At 41.2% G+C, this 21179-nt stretch overlaps 1 protein-coding gene and 1 long non-coding RNA gene across 3 annotated transcripts in view; both read left to right on the plus strand.

Annotated features, from left to right (window-relative positions):
* Window positions 1-21179, plus strand: part of LOC119651153 — a 414598-nt gene that overhangs the window by 136071 nt on the left and 257348 nt on the right. The window lies entirely within an intron of this gene.
* Window positions 18306-19330, plus strand: LOC119651154. The gene is made up of 3 exons (XR_005249430.1): window positions 18306-18751; window positions 18822-18904; window positions 18956-19330. It is a non-coding gene; the product is annotated as an uncharacterized LOC119651154 (long non-coding RNA).

Consider the following 21179-nt stretch of genomic DNA (forward strand, 5'->3'; position numbering starts at 1 on the left):
TTCACGAAGAACTTTGAAATGCAATTAAAGTCATTTATCCATTGAACAGAGAAGTGATGGATAGTTTTGTTTACATTTGTTTTGTGTCGCCCTTTTGTCACGGAAATGAAATTGGAAAATTATTTTATAACCGCTCTGCTGGTCGGTTGACCACTTCTTCCGCAAATGTCCTTTGGGGGCTCTGCACATTAAAATTTATCGTTCGAATCATCATAAATGGGCTTTCGCCCGAACTGGCAGCGCAGAAGTAGGAAGAGATCCCTATGATATTATCAAGCCGTAATAGGACAATATGGATGTCCTTTTAGATAAAACAAATTTTCATCAACGTTTTTACGAGCTTTGCCCATTGTATGCTTCCGGCCGGGTGTCCTTCAACTGGTGGAGCACTCAGGGCGATAGGAGCTTGGAGCTTCATCTGGTCGTCAAATGTTTGAATAAGTTGGAATTTTGAATGCCTACACCTACAACCCAGTTTTCCTAGCTGTGAATTGTTGTATATTTATCTGAAGCGTCAGCGTTTTCTAATGACTTTTTTTGTCTAGGCTTAAGTGCCTTCGCCATTTTTCCAATTAAAAAGTGTAACCCGGAAAAATTACAATTAATTGGTACAATTATGAGATTTGCAAATTAGGCGGTGGGTGTTATGAAATAAATTAATACCCCACGCTGTAGCGGAAAGACGAGTTACTGGAATGAGCAGGTTGTGTCACCTGAGCAGAAAAGTGGGAAAGTTTATTACATGATTTTAATAAAATGAGGTCATTTAGGTCTTGATTGTAAATCGTCTCCAGATAAGTACAAGGTTCTTGCTTTCGAGGTCAGGCTATTTCAATTTAATGATAAACAAACGCCTCCACAATATTACATTTGTCTTTTGAATCTAATTGTTATCGTCTCTATTACCTTGACTTCTGAAAGAATATACAATTTTCAGTCCTTGAAAATCTCAATGTGATGCTGGAATGATTGTTGGAGATTATTCTTTAGACGGCGCCTGACTTTGGCGAAAATAACTCATTTAGTATTTAGTTCTTCATTTATTTAATTAAGGAAACAAATAGATTATCCAAATTCATTAAATGCAATCTGTCGTAGACTGTGCTAACGAGCAAGGACTTAATTTATTTTCAAAGTAGCGAATCGAAGTGAGCCAACGGAAGGAACGTGTTATCTATTCTCGTTACAATGAGTATGACGGTTTGGGGAAGCCGAAATCATATTCTGACAATTGTCAACCACTAGGATAGCAATATTCCATAATCGAAATACAGCCTCGACAAAGTAAGTAGTAAGCTAATAGTTGATAAAATGATAAAATTTATACTAAAGCCAGGAGAGAAGATAGAACACTAATGGTGAAAAGAATAAACCAGTTTCAACATCAGCAACAGTTAAGCCAAATTGTTGGTAAGGAGCCAAAAAATGTACATTCATACAGCCTAATTTTAACCTTAAGCTTTTCTTTGTCGGTTTACTGTTTGGCATTTGTTTTTTTGAAAAAGGGCGAGCGGGTCCTCTTATAAGAGTGAAGAGAGGGTGTAGATGCTTTTCTGTGAATATAATCGTGTGAGGTGTCAAATAAAGTTCTCAGTGAGTATTTTAAGGACCAGCTTTTAGTTTGGAGGTGTGTAGTGCATAGTGGAGTACTAAATTACTACATTTTCAAAATTTACCAAACCGCCTCTTCATTCTTTAAGTTCCAAGAAGCACAAAATTACAAACTATTGTAACAACAGAAACCATAATATGAGGTATACCATTTTGTCGAAAGAGCAAAACAGTTGCCGAGGAAAAAAACAAAATAAACGCACTGAATGTGTCCACTATCGGAATATCGCAATGGAAGAAAGCTAATTAAGAAAACGTCCAACGGCGGATATGGAATACTATGTCGGAATTCCGAATACATCACCCAAATTCTACAGTGGAGCTAATGAAACTCCCTTGTAACATCGAAGAGAAGGGGCATAGATGACGCTGCGTCACCCGACCATCTTCAAGCCAACTCACTACGCACTTATTTTACAGCAAGGAGCAAGCGAGTCTCTTGCAGATTTTACAAACCGTTGAGTCTGGTGAAAACGGATTAGCAGCGGATTGATAAATGGAAGTCGAAGGCAATGCATACCAAATATATTAACTGCTCTGGCAGCTGCTTCTCGATCTCTATTTGTCGAAAAGATGGCTATATGTTGGTGAGCTCCTTATTAAGTGGGAGGGCTTTATATGCACCATTCCGGACGACGCGGTCGCCAACCGGGCTCATATGAAAGAGGGAAAGTGAATGATTAGTGTATGTATGGTTCGTTAGAGATGTTAGATCATCTGGTAATGGTGTATGTAGGGTGATTCATCCAAACCTTCCATATAATACTGGACCGATCACGGGAACATTTTAAGGCCCAAACACAATTCCGTTGGGTCCGGAACGCGGAGGAGAAAATCTGCGGACGGCACGCAGCTTCAATGTACAATGAAGATTTAAGGTCGGCACAGATCGCTCCACGTCGGCAAGGTTCGATCTGTTGACAGATTACAGCCGTTTGCAGTATGGCGAGACTAATCGTTTTCGGCTGTTACATTTGAATGGGATTAATTAGCATGAATTCGTTTAGAAAACTGTCGTAGGCACTAATTGAATTGCAAGTGCCAATTAGGAATGCCACTAACATTATTTCCGAATCTTCCAAAGTAGAATTTAAGCCGGATGTAAGTGGGCATCATCAATTGCATGATTGAATTAACTTAAAACAAGCCGGGAGACCGGAAGCTGGACGCTTCAGGTACGAAAGGTTTTGTGTATTTCTTAGCGCGTAGCGCATAATATATGCATATATTATGTGAGAGTATCCACTTTCGGATGATATTGACATTCATAGTCTTTAATTTTCAAAGAAGCAACAACTAACATTGTTAGTAATAGTGCGATTTCTACCAAACTTGGTAAGATCATGGTCTATATTTTAGTCTACATCACTGCACAGCACTGCACTGGTTTTGCAACCAATTACTAAAAATTATAGTAATATACTATTATTAACTTTATTTGAACAGATATCGGTCTGGAAGGTATTCCGGAGCCTAATCACCATATAGTGGCAGCCTCATGATTTTTTTTTCAGATTTTTCGGTTTGGTAGTTTCTGGGAATAATAATAATAATCGTTGGCGCAACAATCCATATTGGATCAGGGCCTTGAAGTGGGTTAGAGCACTTCATTCAAGACCGAAACAGTACACTACAGTATACTGTAGGAGGCAATGTGGTCAGCATTGCGCTCGCCCGAGATTATTACCCTGATTTGACTCAGGTACTCATTCACAGCTGAGTCGACTGGTATCCGACGTCAAATCGCGATCCAAATCCCACTGTCACCAGTGAGCAGTACGATAGCCTTGTGCTCTAACCACTCAACTATCCGGACACAGTTTCTGAAAATGGCCCCCTTAAAAAAATGATCAACCACCCCCACTTCCAACCTTTCCAACGAAAGTAAAAACTTCGAAAAGTACTAACCGAGAACTTTAATTTGATACCCCACATAACTATATTTGGTGAAAAAGAAATTTACACCCCCCTTTTGCATGTATATAAACTCGACGTAAAAGGATGTAACTCACAGTATGCGCGAGCGTTCACAGTTCCCACCCTTTTGCTAAATTTGGTGTCAACTGCTATAACCGTCTCCGAGAAAAATGCGTGTGACGGACAGACAGACGGACAGACAGGCAGACAGTAAACCGATTTTAATAAGGTTTTGCGTTTACACAAAACTTTAAAAAGCATGCAGGTCGATTTTCCGCGCACAAATGCGCGGCATTGCAAATAATATTTAGGTTTATGCAATTTCCGAATGATCTTGCTAATGGTTTGTCTGCGCCCCGCAACATAATTATGTTAAATTGTCAAATTGTCCACGTTTTAAGAATTTCTAAAAAAAAATTACAAACAAATATCGAAGCCGAATTGAAGATCCCAATTGCTTTTTAATATTTTTCATGTATTAAACAAATGCCATCTAATCGATACTTGATTATGTGAATAACATCTAGTTGGGAAGAATTCGAGCCAATTTCGGAAAATCTCTGTACACCACTTTACAGGATTTTATATGGCATTAGGGGTTAGTAATAAAAGTGAGTCCTTTGCCGAAATGGCTAGGTTGGAAAAGCTACCTGCATGCATTTTTTATGTTAATTAAATCATGCATTTGATGCCGTCAAGGGTGCACTTACCTCGGGCTTAAATCCAATGTTTATGAATGGAAGATTCAGAAATAATTCTAGTGACATTCCTATTTGGCACTTGCAATTCAATTAGTACCTACGACAGTTTTCTAAACGAATTCATGCTAATTAATCCCATTCAAAAGTGCGGCCATATTGCAAATGACGCACCAAACTCTCTCTCACGCATCGCAAAAGTTCGATTTTCCGAAATTTTCTGCGTACCGCATTGCGCACCAGACTTACTGTATGTTGCCTCATACAAGTCCGTGCAGGGAACTTCATTTGTCAGCTCTCTTACTGCGGCCGGACGCACTTCGCTGTTGTGTTTGGGTCTTTAGGCTTACCGATATTAACGGCAGGAGGTATGCGATGAACTGATCGTCGTATTCCACACAATAAATTTGTCGTTTTGCTAGTAGGCAAGACGGGTCTCTTAGCATGCACCATTCTTGTTGCTAGTGCCCTAATAGCAATATTGAGCTGAAATACGATAAGAAAGAAACCACTGGCACGGGAAATCAAAGAATTTTGATATCTCAAGAGGGTAGTTCTAGTCTACTAAAGGAAAGGGGTGATCCCTTTCCTAGATGTGCTAGGATTTTCGCACATAATGATTGGAACCAAGAAGTACATCATTTTGCAAAGGGGTTCGATATTGTGAGTTTGACGTATCTTCCTATTAACCTACCAATGGCCATCACCACCTGTTAGGAAGGTAGGGTCGTCTGAACCGAAAATGCGACATCAGTCAAAATTTTGACAACTCAGAAATGAAAAAAGCAGATTAAAAAATGGCTAAAATAGAATAATAAAGGTTTCAACTAAACTAAAGTAAACAAAAGTAAAATAAATATTTACAAAGATCAATTACTTTACTGTAATTCCCACGATTATCTTCCTATTATTAATTTAAGTCTAATATTAATTTACATAAATACAACTTACCTTGTCGCTTTAAGCAATGACTATTTTTTATCCGACGAAGCCTTAGCATCAGGTTTCCTGTTGGCCAATATCTATGAATTGGGTTTGGTTTTAATAAAAATTTCTTTCTAGGAGCTACTCTATGCTATTTACTCTTATGTCTGAAGAATCACCCCCTTCGATGAATTTTTTCACATCATAAGAATGCTGAGGAAACCTTTCTAACTTTTATAATGTGTAGATGAACGCCTGCATTAAATAATTTTTTTCTTGATTGAGATGAATTTTATGACTGAATGCAAAAAAGAAGAAATTTTATATCCCAAAAAGTTATCCGCTCAGATCACACATCAAAATTATGTTGAAAAGAATTTCACATTTTCGAAACTCAGTTCAGACGGGCATTCGTTAAGATGAACTCCAAAACTTGATAGCCGTTAGGATGTGAAGTTATACAACAAGCTTAACAAACGTCATATGAATTCAGTCGTCTTCTTCTTTTTGAGCCGTGATCGGTTGCATCATTTTGCCCTTTTATAGGCCTGATCTGAATCCTCGACCTCGATATTAAAATTGGTGTAACTCCATGCCGCGATCGCTACAACTCCATATCCGATCGCGGCTGTGATCATGGTGTGACACACCGATAGTCGAATCAATTTTAAACTTTGGTTGATCACAAAAACGGCACTTATGCTGTAGTTGTAGTTCGGATGACTCAAGTGGTTAGAGCGCTGGGCTGTCGTAGCGGAAAGTCACGGTTTAAATCTCACTGGTGATAGAGGGATTTTTTAACGTGCCTGGATGTCGGATACCAGTCGGCTCAGTTATAAATAAGTACCTGAGTCAAATCAGGGTAATAATCTCGGGCGAGCGCATTGCTGCCCAAAGTCCCTTCTACATTGCGCTGTAGGGTACCGTTACGGTCTTGAATGAAGGACTCTAACACACTTCAAGGCCCTGATCCAATACCGATTGCTACGCCAATGATTATTATCATTTTTATGTTGTAGTGGCTAAATTGCAACCTTACTCAAATCCTGCCCTCCAGCTGCACCAACTTTGGAAATAATCGAATACATAGGCTCATTTGAAATCACTTTACATGTTTGCGACGGAAAGCACAGACAACTGGAATTGTCCCTAGGTACCACTGCGGGGACTTCACAATGCCACCTTGTATTTTCTTTTATCCGATCTTCAGCGTCGACTTCATCGATTAGGTGACTGCCCGCTGACCGAAAATTCTGCATTTAGCATGCAAAATCAAAAACCCAGGCAATCCCTTTTGTAACAATACATAAACAAATGCTTCTCCCTTGCATCGACTGCATGTGATGTTAAATGTTAAACAAGTCGAAAACCAGAAGATCGGCGTTCCTTATGTAAGAATATTTGAGTGAACATTTGTTCCATTTGCACCGACTTTAGTATGGTAATGACATCCAAAAATCTTAGATTACAATAAGTTGGCACAACTTTCACACATTATATCTGAAATGATAATGCCGCGATTTCCACCAAACTTGGTAACATCACCCTTTATATTGTAACCTATATTACGGTAATTTTATGTCTCTATGACTTAGGGGCGTTTCCTGTCAATTTCTAGAAAATATAGTTATATGCTGTTGTTAACTTTATTGGAGTTATTTTCAGGCCTAAATACAGCTTCATATAGAGTCAGCTTCGTACTTTTTTCACATTTTTCGGTTGCTTAGCTTCTGAGATTGAGTCCGTGCAAAAAATTATCGATGTCCAGCCCTCGAATTCCCGTAAGAAACACCAGAACTGGCCAGTCTTGGAAAGTACTAATTGAGACCTTCTATTTCATTCTCCAGATGACTATATTCGGTGAGAAACAAAGTTTAAGCTTCACTTTTGCATTTACTTGAATGAAGTGCTCTAATACACTTCATGGCTCTGATCCAATCGGATTGTTGTGCCAACGATTATTATTACTTTCTGAGTTGTCACAATCTCGGCAGATATCGGATTTCACCCAATACTAGCACGAAGTGCTAAGCATTTAGGTTTGGACGATCCTACCTACTCAAAAGCTGAAGGGGCACTGGTGATAGTGGCCGATGGCTGGTGGGTTACTCCCTGCAACATCGAGCACGTATGCAGAATGGTTTGAATCAGACTGTGCCAGAGTCTCAGGATATCAAGGGAAGCCGTCAGGGATTTAGGTACAATACCTGTAGCTGACAATATTATGGGAACCACAATCACCCGCTCGAGACGCCAAATTTCTTTGATTTCCCGAACCAGTGGCCTTCTTCTCCACGTATCTCCTTTCAATGTCACTGTTAAGGGGGGCAACATTAATAATATACGCGAAGCGGACCGTGTTGTCAATTAACAGCACGTTCGGCTTGTTGAGCGATATGTGGCGATCAGTTAAAACTCGTCCCTCCCAATACATGCTGTAAGCAGAACTATCATATGACTTTCGCCATATTGCGTAACCGACTACATACGACAGAAGGTTTCTACTTTAGTGTGTCCAGAATTTCGACAACGGGTGTTTCACTGGGGTCGGCATTGTTCCTGTAAACCCTCTGCACTTTATTTTTCACCCGTCTGCTGGCATTGCCTGGTTGAATCGGCTTAGCAATGTTCTGCCTCAGTGAGTCCCGCCGAAGTCCCAAACGAATTTTCCATGGTAGATCTCATCGGTCACTCAAGGTAATAACGCGAAAGCCAATCTTCTGACCATGCAATCTGACAGCTGCAACTGCATCACAATACACAAGTGATTGTAGTTGCAGCAAGGACATATCAGCACAAAGTCGAGAAGCAATCTCATTAATGATTTGAGATAGAATTCTCGGAGTTGCTGAAATTGCATAGAGAGAGAATTCTATACTCGCTCTTTGGACTTCATCCCAGTGGAAACCTCAGTTGGACGGTCCAGAAGAGTGCTTCGGCGAGTATTGAAACTGTTGCCTGCAGTTTGGCGTGGTGTTGTTGATGCTGCCGCCTCTGCCCCCATCTACTCTTGATCACCAGTTTCCGCGATGATCTCAAGTCGAACACGCTCCCTGATGATGGCCGAGATTGTGTCGCTGCGAGTTACAAAGCGGTACTGGTCTGCGACTCGCTGCACAGTCATGTTCGCGAATCGCGGAAAACGCTCAACGAATCTCAAGTGCAACAAGGGGCGGCAAGATGTTTTACCCGCCCCAGCCGTTATTTCATCAATGATGATCAAGAGGTTCATTTCCTCAGTTCACCTCATCCGCCGCCTACGCGAACCTGCTGAAGTGGTCGCCACAGATTGTGGCGAAACAGCTGCAGCAGACGAAGCAACGCTGCTGGTCGTCGTGGCACCTGGAAGTTGAACCGCCCCACGACTAGCGGTTTTGATGCCGTGCCGGTTATCCGTACCGGACCTCAAATTTCTTCTTCTTCTCATTTTTGAGTTTGCATTTTATACCTGACTGCCAGGTGTGGTGATAGCTTTTTAAAATTTGTGGTCATTAGTGGAACGATTTAAATTGCCTAATAGCAAGTTGCACGAAAATGGTCAGCAGTTTTGACTAATAACTAACAACTATGTAGATTGAATGTATAGTGCACCTAGCATTAGGATTAAAAGGTTTTGTAATTTCCTTATAAATTGTGCATAATTTACATGGATGTTTCTGGACTACTGGACTGGAATACGGGCTCCGTCCCTACTTGGCTATTCAAATCCCCAAGTATGATTTTGATATCAAATCGATCGATATCATCGAGGGTTCGTTGTACTGCCTGTTGTGGCTTCGTAAAGTTAGTTTTCCGTGTAGGGTTGTCAGCCTAACCCAACCCCGAACCTGGAGGACCAGTTGGTACAATTTGTCCCGTTTTTAGGTGCGGGCGACTCGCCTTCATCCTTCTCCGTCTGCAGCTTTTCGTTAAGAAAGAGCTCCCAGCGGTCACCACGTGGAGATAGGGTTTGGTAGTAGAGCTGCTAATGTTTGTTCAGCAGGCGTTTCCCAGGTTTTATGCTCCATCGTGGGTTCCAATCCACGTTTCGCCGTGGGACCTATACTATCCTTGGACCCTACTCCAGACCAGGAATTTTGGAGCCTTTGTTTTTATGAGGATGAGGGTGGTTGCCATCTTAAATCAATCCTTTTTGTTTTGGGTGAAGCGGTTGTGCCTAGCGACAGGCTTACGGCTCAAAAGTGCAGGACTGCCGTTCTCGATTTTTAGGGGTGTAAATTTTGGGGGAAAGGGTTGCCGTTTACCATTTTCGGCAAAATGAAATCCTGAAAAATTGAGTTGCCACACACTTGATATTGCGACTTTGGGTGACGATCAGCAGCTCGATATTTCGAGATTTCAGTTGGCAGACAATTCTCAAACGGTAACCCTTTTTCAGTAGTTATGACCTACAAAATCATTAGCGGCAATCGTTACTTTTCCAGTCTAAACCTGGTCGCGAGCGCAACCATATCACCCAAATAATATAGGACATTTTCAAAGATGGCATCCATGCCCACAAAGTCCAATAAAATAACGGCATCTACGTACCGACAAGCCGAAACATCATTATTTCAACTCTGTACATGGAAGGACTTAGACGAGAATTTGAGATATTTTTGTGTGTGGGCGTTAATCAAATATGTTCATTAACGAAAAAGTTGCCTACAAAATTTTTGCTCACAGTCTACACAAAACATTTTTCATTCGATCAACGCCCGCTATAATAGTCAAAACAGGCAGACAATTGCACCTCATCCACGTTACGGTCACCGGGCAAATGCGCACTATTCAGACGGAACTGATAGGCAGAACTGTACGTGGATGGCAGGCTTTACAGAGGTTAGCCTGCAATGAATGAAGGTTTATTTGCAACAGACATTTGCCTAGAGCAGGTACAGACATTTGTCTGATAGTGTCTTTAATATACGTATCTTGCCAATACACTACGTAATATTGTGTCGTGTTGTGCCGTCCCGAGTGGACGTTAGCCTCAAATATGCCAAACTAGATCATCCTTAAGATAAGACGCTAAAAGCAACCTACAAACTAATGCTCCAAACCAATTACAAAAGTCCAAATTTTTCATCTGTAATAACTCGATTGTAAAGGTATCCCCGCCCCACAATAAATGACTCCCACTCAACTAAACTCAAAATCGACCTACTAACTGCATTTGTTGGAATTATTTTCATTTCCTGCTACTATTGCAAATCATGGAATTGCAATCAGAATAGTAAGTTACAAGAACATTATGCAGAACGCTAACCGCCCCCTCTCACGCGCCCTGTAAAAAGATCAAAACGTGATTAATATCTATCCAGAAATTTAACCCGCCTATGTGACTACATATTCTGTTCCCTCTAACGATCCCTTATGGCTGATGAGAAGTAAAGTTTACTCCATACTACTCAAAGAAGCCATCAAAATCACGAAGAAACAAAAGCATACTTAAATCATTTCTTCAAACTCATTTCAGCTGAAAGCCATACAAATATACACTTTATTAAACAACGAGATAAGGCAATCGCATCTGAAAATGCACTATCATGTGATTACATTTTTCTTTTCCCTCAGCCGTTGTCCCGTTCACAAGCGGGGTCGGCTCGTCGTGATCGGTTTCGCCATTTGGTTCTATCGAATGCCTGATCTGGGTGCAATCTCGAGGCTTTCAAGTCCCCATCTAGCGTATCAAGCCAGCGTTGTTTAGGTCTGCCTTTTGGTCGTTTACCATCGACTTCGATGTTCAGACCAATCTTGGCAAGTGAATTCTAGTTAGCACGAATTGCGTGACCATACCATCGAAGACGCCTCTCTCGCAACTTTTCCACGATCGGTGCAACCCCATAACGATCGTGGATATCCTCATTTCAGATGTGATCTAAACATGTGACGCCACTAGTCCAACATAGCATCTTCGTCTCCATTACCGCAAGACGCCATTCATTGTCTTTTATAGTTGGCCAACACTCAGAACCATAGAGAGCGACTGGACGGACGACATTGCATGATTATGATTATGTGATTATGTGATTACAATCATAATCACGAGAACTTGATTATAATTACAATCGTGAATCATTATTATGATTTGGCCCAACTTTGCCCAAAACCCCAAAAAAGGAACGAATGATAATTTCCTGTTTAGAAAGTAGATAATGTTAGGACTACTAAATAGGATTGAGAGTTGCCAAAAATTTGAAGATTGGTAGGTTCTGGGTAAACATTTCGAAGAAAAAGCGAATTGATAAGCAACACCTAGGTTAATTTGTACTATTGTGGAGTCATGAGGGAATTGAGGAAATGGGAAAGGAAATGGCACAAAAAACACAAAATTCTATCCTGCAGGAAAAGGCGAAACTGCCGCTTTCAATCAAATGAATTTTACGAAAAATCGAGGATACTATCGACTCTAAAGAGTTGGAATATGCAAAAAAAAAAAATTATTATTTTTTTTTAAATTCTAAAAGGTAGCAGTACTTTTGCGTCATTGTTTGGTTTTCTTAGCAATAATTTCTTAATGTTACCAGTCCCAAACTTATTTGCTTAAACAATTCCTAACGGATCAAACATTGTTGATTGTCACTCCATCCTGTGGATTTTTCGTCGTCTTTGATCCCATCTGATAAAGGTTTTTGCAAGTAAACCAAAAGTTTGTTATTTTCCAATTGAACGATGATGTCATTTCCGAAACATATACCAAACATCTTGAATATTCCAGGTTTACTCTTCCTTTGAAGAAGATTTCGGCGATGTAATTGAGTTACGATGTGTTATGTGTGCTGAAATTCTTTCTATGCTTCCCAGATAACCATATTCAGAACCCGAAAACACACCTTTTCCAATAACCCCCCGCAGCAACATCCTTAATCACTTAATCCTAAACGACAGTACGTTGCCTTCCAATTTATGAAAATCGCATCGCGAGTATCAAACAAATACATCAATTGGGAAAATTTCAATACAATTTTCAAAGGATTTCACCCAGCAGGAGCGCCTACATCATAAAGCCATTCCCGGAACGGAATCCAAACTTTGCTCAGTTCAATGCCACACCACTTACACTAATGTACATCCTCTGAAACCGTACATGTGGGCACGTATTACATATATACTAAGTGGAATCAATATTCATCGTAAAAATATCGTGGGGAGCATCAGAGATATGGAGCACATTACAGGTGTTCTCCTTTTCGTCCTTCTGGCTCGCCAGGATAGTAGGTGAAAAATCTGGGTCGAGAGTAAGTGCGGAATGTGCACGAAAAACAGAGACGTGGGGGGCGGTGTTTACTAGGAGGGTGCCTAACATTGTTATTTTTATCGTTTGCTTTTATTGTTTTGTTGATGTTGTTGCTCTGGGCAATTCCACGGTTGCTGGAATTGGAATGAACATAGCGGCTAGCGGGGGATGTTAGACAAAGCACCAACTTTCCATTCTATACGAAAGGCAATGTGGAATGATTTTAGTTAAAGTCTAATAGATCAATCTACATTCACCCACACACAATATTTTTCAATTGGATAATTTCAAGGCTGAAGAAGCAACAGCATTCATGTCACCTTATGTCTGTAGGACATGATAACGAGCGAGGGGCAGTTCTCTGGAAATGCAGTTGCTTCCAAGGCACCCTCCCATTATTCCTTCTAAATTGATGAATTTCTTTTCTATGATTCTCAAAGCTCACCATTTTACTCCTGCAATATGTATCTACACTCGTCTCCCCTATTATCGGAACAGAGTCCGGTGCTTATTTTTTCAGCCGTTTTGCGGTAAAACAAAGCTACTGAAGCCATGTGTACTAGCCCCAGACGAGGAACGTGGAAGTGGCACTTTTAAAAATTGTTTCACGTTAAGTTCACCAGCAGACACATTTTTCGTCCTGGCATCATTGTTACCTTGTACATATGACCCTCATCATCATCAGGGTCTCCTACTCCCACCCGCTGCGCGCCCACTACACAATGGCCACGCCAGTTCTCTACGTCGTTCCTCTTCTTCCGGCGCGATGTGGCGAAAAAATGAAATGGACTGTAACAGACATCTTCATAGGTCGCCCATATGTTGCCGCGTAAAGTGTTCGGAATATCAAAAGGACACTTTGTTTCACCTGAGCACTCTTGTTTCTGCTTTATTTTGTCTCCAATTCTGTGCCTGCGGGGGTGGGTTTTAGTTGTCAAGTCAGCGCTACAAGTTTTTAGCATTCGTTTTTCCTGAATTCTGATGGTGTTTCCCTACTAATGTCAAGGGTTTTTTTGTTTGGATAAGGGACTGAACATGAGAAGAACCAACCCTAGAAGGAAACTGAGAATCCTAGAGATTTGGAAGAAAATCGCTATATGCATAATAATGACGATGATATTCAAGAACGAGTAAGCAGCATCAAGCCATCCAGATTAATGGTTTTTTTTATGTTGGTAAACAAATCTTTGTTTGAATGTAATTGGATAAATTTGTTATATATATAGACGCGAAAGTTATCCGTGCCTCATTCTAAAATAATTCCAGGCTAGAACGTACGCAAGCATCAAATGTAATGTGATATATCACTAGAATTTCTACTACTTTGTTTTTGTTGGCAGCCCCTTAGCGTATCCAATGAATATGTCTCCCTAAATTTTACCACTGGTAAGAGAATAAAGTAAAAATATTATTCCCATATAATATCATGCCTCAGGGTCAGATATCCGCCTATCAAAGGATCAATCGCCGTGAACATTACTTTGCTGCTTTGCTTATTTTTGGCAACATGCAATTTTAGAATTTTACAATGTGGGTAGTTTTCAGCATTGGCAAAGCAAATGTCTTGCCTAATATAATAGCTCTAATTGTACTCCATACAGTCGCCCACATTTTACTTGGGTTCTTGCTTTACTAAATTGTTCTGTAAATGAAAACTTGATAATCGTCCCTAACTGATATTTTCTGCACCTAGTAGATAATTTCTTATCGTAATTTGCAGCTGAGCCTGGGTCTCCTGGAAACATTGTGTCCAATCTTCATTCCTCCTTCACTCTTTCTCTCTCTCTCTGTTATTCGAGCAGCAGTTCATACCGTACACATTTTCCTTGTTCTCGGTCATTCACTACGCATGACGCGCTTAGAAATGGCTGGTGAGTAACTTTCAATGACACTGCATGTTCTCCTTGAGATTGATCCGATTTTTTTCCTGCGTTCATGATCCCAAACTGCACTTTGTTATCCACGTTTTCCTGAGCCTCCAAGTACTTTCCGTTTCTGCGGAGTAGGAAAGTTTAATTTTTTGAAAGCGCAGGACCTGGACGAGCTTATGAATTAAAGCAGGGGATACTTCCGCATTGTTTCCCTTGCCGTCCAGGACATGCTCGATGACTAGCTCCTATAGGCTATCTCTAAAGCTGCTATATACCTTTGTCCGGATAGCTGAGTGGTTAGAGCGCAAGGTTGTCGTACGGAAGGTTGCGGTTCAAGTCCGACTGGTGGCCGTATGATTGGTATCGTGATTTGACGTAGGATGCCAGTCGACTCAGCTGTGAATGAGTACCTGAGTCAAATCAGGGTAATAATCTCGGGCGAGCGCAATGCTGACCACATTGCCTCCTACAGTATACTGTAGTGTACTGTTTCGGTCGTGAATGAAGCGCTGTAACACACTTGAAAGCCCTGATCCAATATGGATTGTTGCGCCAACGATTATTATTATTATTATTATATACCTTTGGACCTCCGGCAGTAGATTAGTTGGGCTTGAAGGCTGTAAGTGTCTTCCGCTAGTTTTCTAAATGTGTGTTGTTATATTCTTTGATAATAGTCTAGTATCTGATACTCGTTGCCTGGTTCGTCGACATCACCGGCCTCCTTATTCTTCACAATCTTGCTCAGAATATGGATGGCTTCCTGATACTAGCTCTTGACTTTTGCTTCTTCGTTGGCTTCAGATGGGCCCTCATTCCTTGGGGAGCCCGGGCGTCTATGCTTTGAAATAGGAGTACTGTGGCTAACCTACTTTGGTCTTGGCTCCCTGAAGTCCCTCTTTGCACCGGCTGTACTGCCTCGACGCCTACTGTCTCGTGGTCGGATGCCAGCAGATCGTCCGCCGATGATCCGCCTGATATCAACATCTCTTTTTCCATTGTCATCCTTTTTAGTTTTTTTTTTTTGTAATTTGAATTCACGTTTTGAGCCAACAAGTAATCAAGGAAAAATATTCACCCTGAATAGTCCGGCCACGAGAATATCTGTCTGAACTAAAACCTGAAGTTATTCAGAGTCCATATATTATAGACCAAGCCAATCAGGAGCTTGGCCCTCGGTGTGAGCTCTTTCATCTTGTCTTGCATTAGCACTTTTTAAAGTACAACGAGGACAGTGCCGGGCTCTTGTTTCGGTTCATCTGGCGCCAAATTCCCTTGTCCCTAAAATATGATTAGTACGCAACCAAATATTCGTCGGTTGAATGAACGTTCGCTCAGCCCGGCTTTACGCATTCTAGCCCGTCTGAAGACAATATCCAGCTGCCACTGGGGAGTAATCGGACCAGCTCTTCTCTAAAGTTATAATCTCTTACCTTTATTGTTTTCAATCGACCACTGCTACTGCCTAGTGTTGTTAATTTTGTTTTTGGTGCTGACGTTTTCACCAACAGTACTAGTTTGCTGGACATGAAGAGCGCCTTTGGCATTCGCCTCCGCATCACCGATCACTTTTTCTTTAAAAAATGTCTCGAATGTGATCCTGCTACTTTTATCCGTCCCGGCTCATCGGTTAATGCCTCATCAGTCTTACTAGTTTCAATTTTTCTCTTGGCCGTGTAGAGTTTTACTCTAGTTATGGTACCGCAGGTAGCTTCAAAGACGATGGAAATATGGTGCATTTGATGGTTATATTCCAATAGTTTTCCTACTAACTACGACAGAAATAAATTCTGATTTGTTGTTGATTTGATTCTTTGTTCTTGCGTGATAACGTGCTGGGCGTATGGGGCTATGCAGAAGAGAAGAACGTTTTATGGATTGTGCTCAGTAGGGTGATATTTCTTTGCTGATATATGGCCAGATAATCCCATGTTGCCAATCAATCAGATATTAATTCACTTTGCCAAACCTTGTACATAAGTTAGTAAAATGTTGGATGTAGGTGGTTGCCACTACATTTAGTCAGTTTGGCTGTAATTCTGTAATTTTTAATTTGATAAATTGCACAGGCCACTTCCAGGCTTTGAGGTTATTGAGCAATTTAGAAAATTTTTAGCGTCTTCTCTGTACTTCCCAAATTCATAGTTTTGGTTTCGGGGACTATGAACTCGCTCAGGGCAGTTTGCGGCAGGTCTATGAGGGTCGGGGTTTTTGGGGTGGCGGCATTATCGGATATGTAGACTGTCCGTGTCGGGGGAGTAAATGTGCATATGGAAGTATAAATACTAATGTTCTTCAGGTGGTGGTGAAGCTCAACGGTTCGTGTTTTATTTCTTAGGTATCTGATAACTGCGGTTGTTGCGGCGTCCATTTCCCCTTTTGAGTATTATAGAAGACTAAATCGATCCAGTGGTTTATTCTAGCCCCGCGCACCCTGTCAACGAGATGATGATCCTATTCTCTATTGACCCCTTTATGTTCTGACAATTATCAAGGCGCTGTGTTCTATCAATACGTGGTCTACTTCATTGAAAATGACGCCGTCAGTACAAACCAGGTACTTTCAACATGTATTTCGTGCAATTCTGCTTAGCGGATGGCTCACAATCCGTTGCCACTGATACGGGTGCCGACATATCGACTGAACGGGCTCTCTCGCTGCGTTGCTGATGAAGAAGAATGGTTATTTCAAAGTAAGATTTGCAAAAATGAAAGATTGCGATCCTGCTGCATTTTTCAAGAACTTTAGAATAAATGTTCCCTTTTATCCAAACAAAGCCTGTTCCACGACTGCTTATTTCCAAACAAAACAAAGCCATCTATGGACGATAGGGAAAACCTTTTAAGTCTGTATAGTTAACGCAGCTGTCGAGCAAGTTTTGACAGCAAATTTATCTATCTTAAGCCAAATAAACCACAATTTTGCAGGTATCTAAGGTAAGTCCAATATACATAGTTACGGCTACTACCTTTCCGACATTGCAGTTTCTTTTCTATGGGCTGATGTTTCAAAACTTGTCTCGCAAACGCAATTTACTCAGCCTTTCTCGTTTCTAAGTACGAGTAATAACCTTCATTCTTCTTCATGTGTAGTTTCTCATTGGAAGTAAAGTAAAAGTAAAAATTAAAGAAAAGACAGCTCAACCGCGCGCGTAGAACGGTTAATCTATGGATCGAAAGGAAAGATCCGCGACGGAATACATGCTCGATCATTGTCCCTTCTGCTTCAGATGTTCAGTGAGGCGCGGCCTCTGAGGCCGGCAAAGACACGTAAATCTTTGCATAATGACATGTAAGGCATCAAAGTGTGCAAAGGACCCTCCACATTCCCCTGCCTGGCTAGCACAGAGGCGTGCAAGCACGTGGCGAAGGAACACTTCGATGGAGCTTCAGAATTTGTGGGCGGATCTTCAGATTAATTTTGCCAATTTTTTTTTATGTATTTACGATAGCTCTTCACACTAGTTCGTCTCCAGCCACCATTTGGTCATTACAGTGTTTTTTGGGTACCAACCCATGCTTTCTCTCTAGAATTTTCTCTATGGCAATTTCCCCTGAATGAGTGACAATAACGTAAAACTAATTCTGCTGGTTCTGTTTGAAATGTGCTAGACTGGAGATGACAAATTGCCTGAAGAAGTACAAGTGTTGACAATCCCTTCCAGAATAACTCCACTGTGTTGCGGATATGACTATGGCGCTGACGGTAGCTGGCATACTCAATCTGCGGTAGTGCATGTAAAAAGTGAAGATAATTGTTGAACGATAGTACCGGAGCTTTAAAACCTATTCGTTGGAGAAAGCATCGAAAATGCTTTACACATCTTTCATAGTCCACTCTACATCCAACGACCATATTGGCAAGTTTTCGTGCCTGGAATATTCCACCATGTGTTAGCGCTAAAAGCCGAAATGCAAGCAAACAACCATGTTTGCATAAACACAAGGCAAAGATTCAACAAATAGCTGGATGTGGCCCCTGTAATCAACGTAATCCAGGAGCCTACGAGCCATTTGTCAAAATATTATGAAACCTAATATCCATTTCCATTAGAATACCCCACAATCGCTAATGCCGTTCTTTTCCCGCCTCGCGCACGTTCGGCACACAAAGGCCCAAAAGGTGAGGCAAGTGGAGCTAAGTAACTGGAAAAGCGCCGCAAAGCAAAGTCAAATCCGAAGCCAAATCACAAAGCAATAAGTCATTCACAGTAAATATTGTCTGTACCCAACCGGCATCGTATTATCATCGCCAGGTATCCATTGCCACCAAACGAGCGCACTGCCGACCCAGCCTTAATTGAAAAACCCAACACGTTGATTAAATATCGAGTGTGTGAAGTTCCGGCCAGATGATAATCGACGCGCACGTTATCACAACACCTGTAAACACCGGGCGAAGGGGTCGCTCGCGGTCTATTACCGGCGAGGGGGTGTGGCGGTGATGTAACACCTCCGAATATTGTCCCGGAAAATCGTTCGAATTACGGCAACACCACCGGTGGTTGCAGGTAGTGTTTACCTGGGCTTCTAGAGGAAATCAGGTTCTCGTGGATTTACCAAGATACTGTTTGCTTTCAGGTGAGCGCATAATTCTTGCCAGTGGGGAGCGGCTCTGCCGGGGGTGGTGGTTGGTGAGAGTAAACCTAGCTCGGACGGTTTAGGTAACTTTCGGAATCAGATTGTTTGGAGTCGGAATTAACTTCTATTCGCAGCGAACTGCAAGCGTGCAAAGCTTCGAATGAGCTATGCGAGATTTACATTGACTCCGAGCGTTAGTTTTGTTTTGGGTTGAAAAGCAGGAAACATTACGCTTCAACACATTCAACCCGTACAGTGAAAGGCGAAAATATATCCACATCTAAAATTATCAAGTGGAGTAGATCGTGGCTGGGAAATTGGCCGACTTTGAAAACAAAACTTGGAAAAAGTTTTTGCAATTTTGTACGTCGTTTTTGTTCGTATGTTTGGATTACAAAAACGAGTACACAGGAAAGAAAAGGCATTTTGGAAGCTGCTTCCATATTACCATGTCACGAAAATATTTCTCTAAGCACAAAATGGTAATTTTTGACTGTTTACATGTTTGACACCTGGGAACACTTTATTTTTATTTTACTGTCAAAAAAATTGGTTTTATTTCTTTTTCATAAAAGAAAGTTTTACTGCGCGATTATCCTATTCAAAGGAAGCCAAAAAATCGATTGTATACTAGCTTCCAATAGTTTTTTAAGGTTTTGTGTGAAACAAAACCTTATTATAATCGAGACGGTGTCTGTCTGTCCGTCTGTCTGTCTGTCCTTTTTTTTGAGGAGGTGGAAATCGTCAAAAGACACTGGTCTAGACACACCAGCGTGTGGGATTTTTACCCACTAAAACCACCCCCGACTCCCTTCCCTGCTCCGGGAACCGCCATATGGTATTACATCACGGGGCGGAGTCAGCTCAATCTAGCTTAGTCACCTTTCTTCTATACGCGGCATACGCGACCGCGTTTTTCTCCTCTCCTCTGCCTTTCGCAGTTTGGTTTGGATAGATGCGATCATGGAGTTGACCTCATCCCAATTTTCTTGATGTGCTAGCATTTTCGACACCAGATTTTCTGGTACCAGCACCTCTCCTAGAGTGTCTTCTAGTTTCCTCCTTTCTTCCACAAATCTCGGATAATGGAAGAATACATGCTCTGGGTCCTCTGGGACTTCATCGCAATTTGGACAATTTAAACCTGTGCAGGTATTGCCGATATCCTCCATCCCTCGTGAGAAACTGGGTGAGATTATAATCAATCTCACCGTGTCGTCTCTCCAACCACTCTTTGATGGCAAGAACGAGCCTGTGAGTTCACCGACCCTTTCTCGAGCGTTCCCACCGCTCTTGCCATCTATTTATGGATCTCTCGCTCTCAGCCTTCTTCGGCTGTAATAAGGAAGAGATTGGCTTCGCATTTTATATATTCGCCATCTCATCTGTCAAGATGTCAATCGGCATCATTGCAGAAAGAATGAATCTGAGACAGCCCTGAAGACAGAGCATACCCTCAAGGCTGTCCTCCTGTAGACTGCACTCAGTTAGTTAGTGTTAACTGATATCTGCAATGCCTCCCTCCAAACTGGGGTCGCATAGATTGACTGAGGCCACCACTCTGGCTATAAGCAAGTCTGTCTGTCTGTCTGTAACCACCGATTTATTCGGAAACGGCTTGACCGATTGTTACGAAAATTGGTAGGAGTGTGTGATATGCTGTTCCCTTTACATGCAGCTAGTAACCCCATTTTGTGTTAAGTTTCAGGGGGGGGGGGGGGGGGGGAATACCTGTGAATGGAGAGTGCAAAATTTTTTTTCATAAAATGTAGCTATGTGGGGTATCAAATGAAAGGTTTCAATTAGTACTTTTCAAAACTGGCTCCATATTTGATACTGGGTGAAACATAGGGGAGTGAGGGGTAAAATATTACCCACAAAAAGTGTAACAGGTCTCGTTCTCAGAACCTATCCAACCGAAAAATCTGAAAAAAATCACAGTGGTGCATCTCTACGAAATCTAGGCCTCAAAATACATCCGGTTCCGATATCTGCACAAATAAAGTTAATAATAGTATATATCCACATTTTGGAAATTTGTACATGAATATTTGTATATGTATATTTGTATATGAATCAATTTTTCGTCATTTGTATATGAATATCAGTTACTCCAACCAGACATTTGTGTCTGATATAAGAAGTAAATTGGAAATATGGGTACGATCAATTTATATACGTGTATATATGTTACAGTATTCGGAAATAGGCAGTTTGTTTGTTTAGGGTGAGCGTAATATCTATGGCAACAATATGTACATATGTCTCGTAGTTTGGAAAAATATGAAGGAATGTTGGATTTGTAGCTATATACGGATAGAAAAATGTGCGCTGAAATTTGTTACATAAGATGAACAC

The sequence above is a fragment of the Hermetia illucens genome, chromosome 3 (genome assembly GCF_905115235.1).
Source record: "Hermetia illucens chromosome 3, iHerIll2.2.curated.20191125, whole genome shotgun sequence".
NCBI lineage: Eukaryota > Metazoa > Arthropoda > Insecta > Diptera > Stratiomyidae > Hermetia > Hermetia illucens.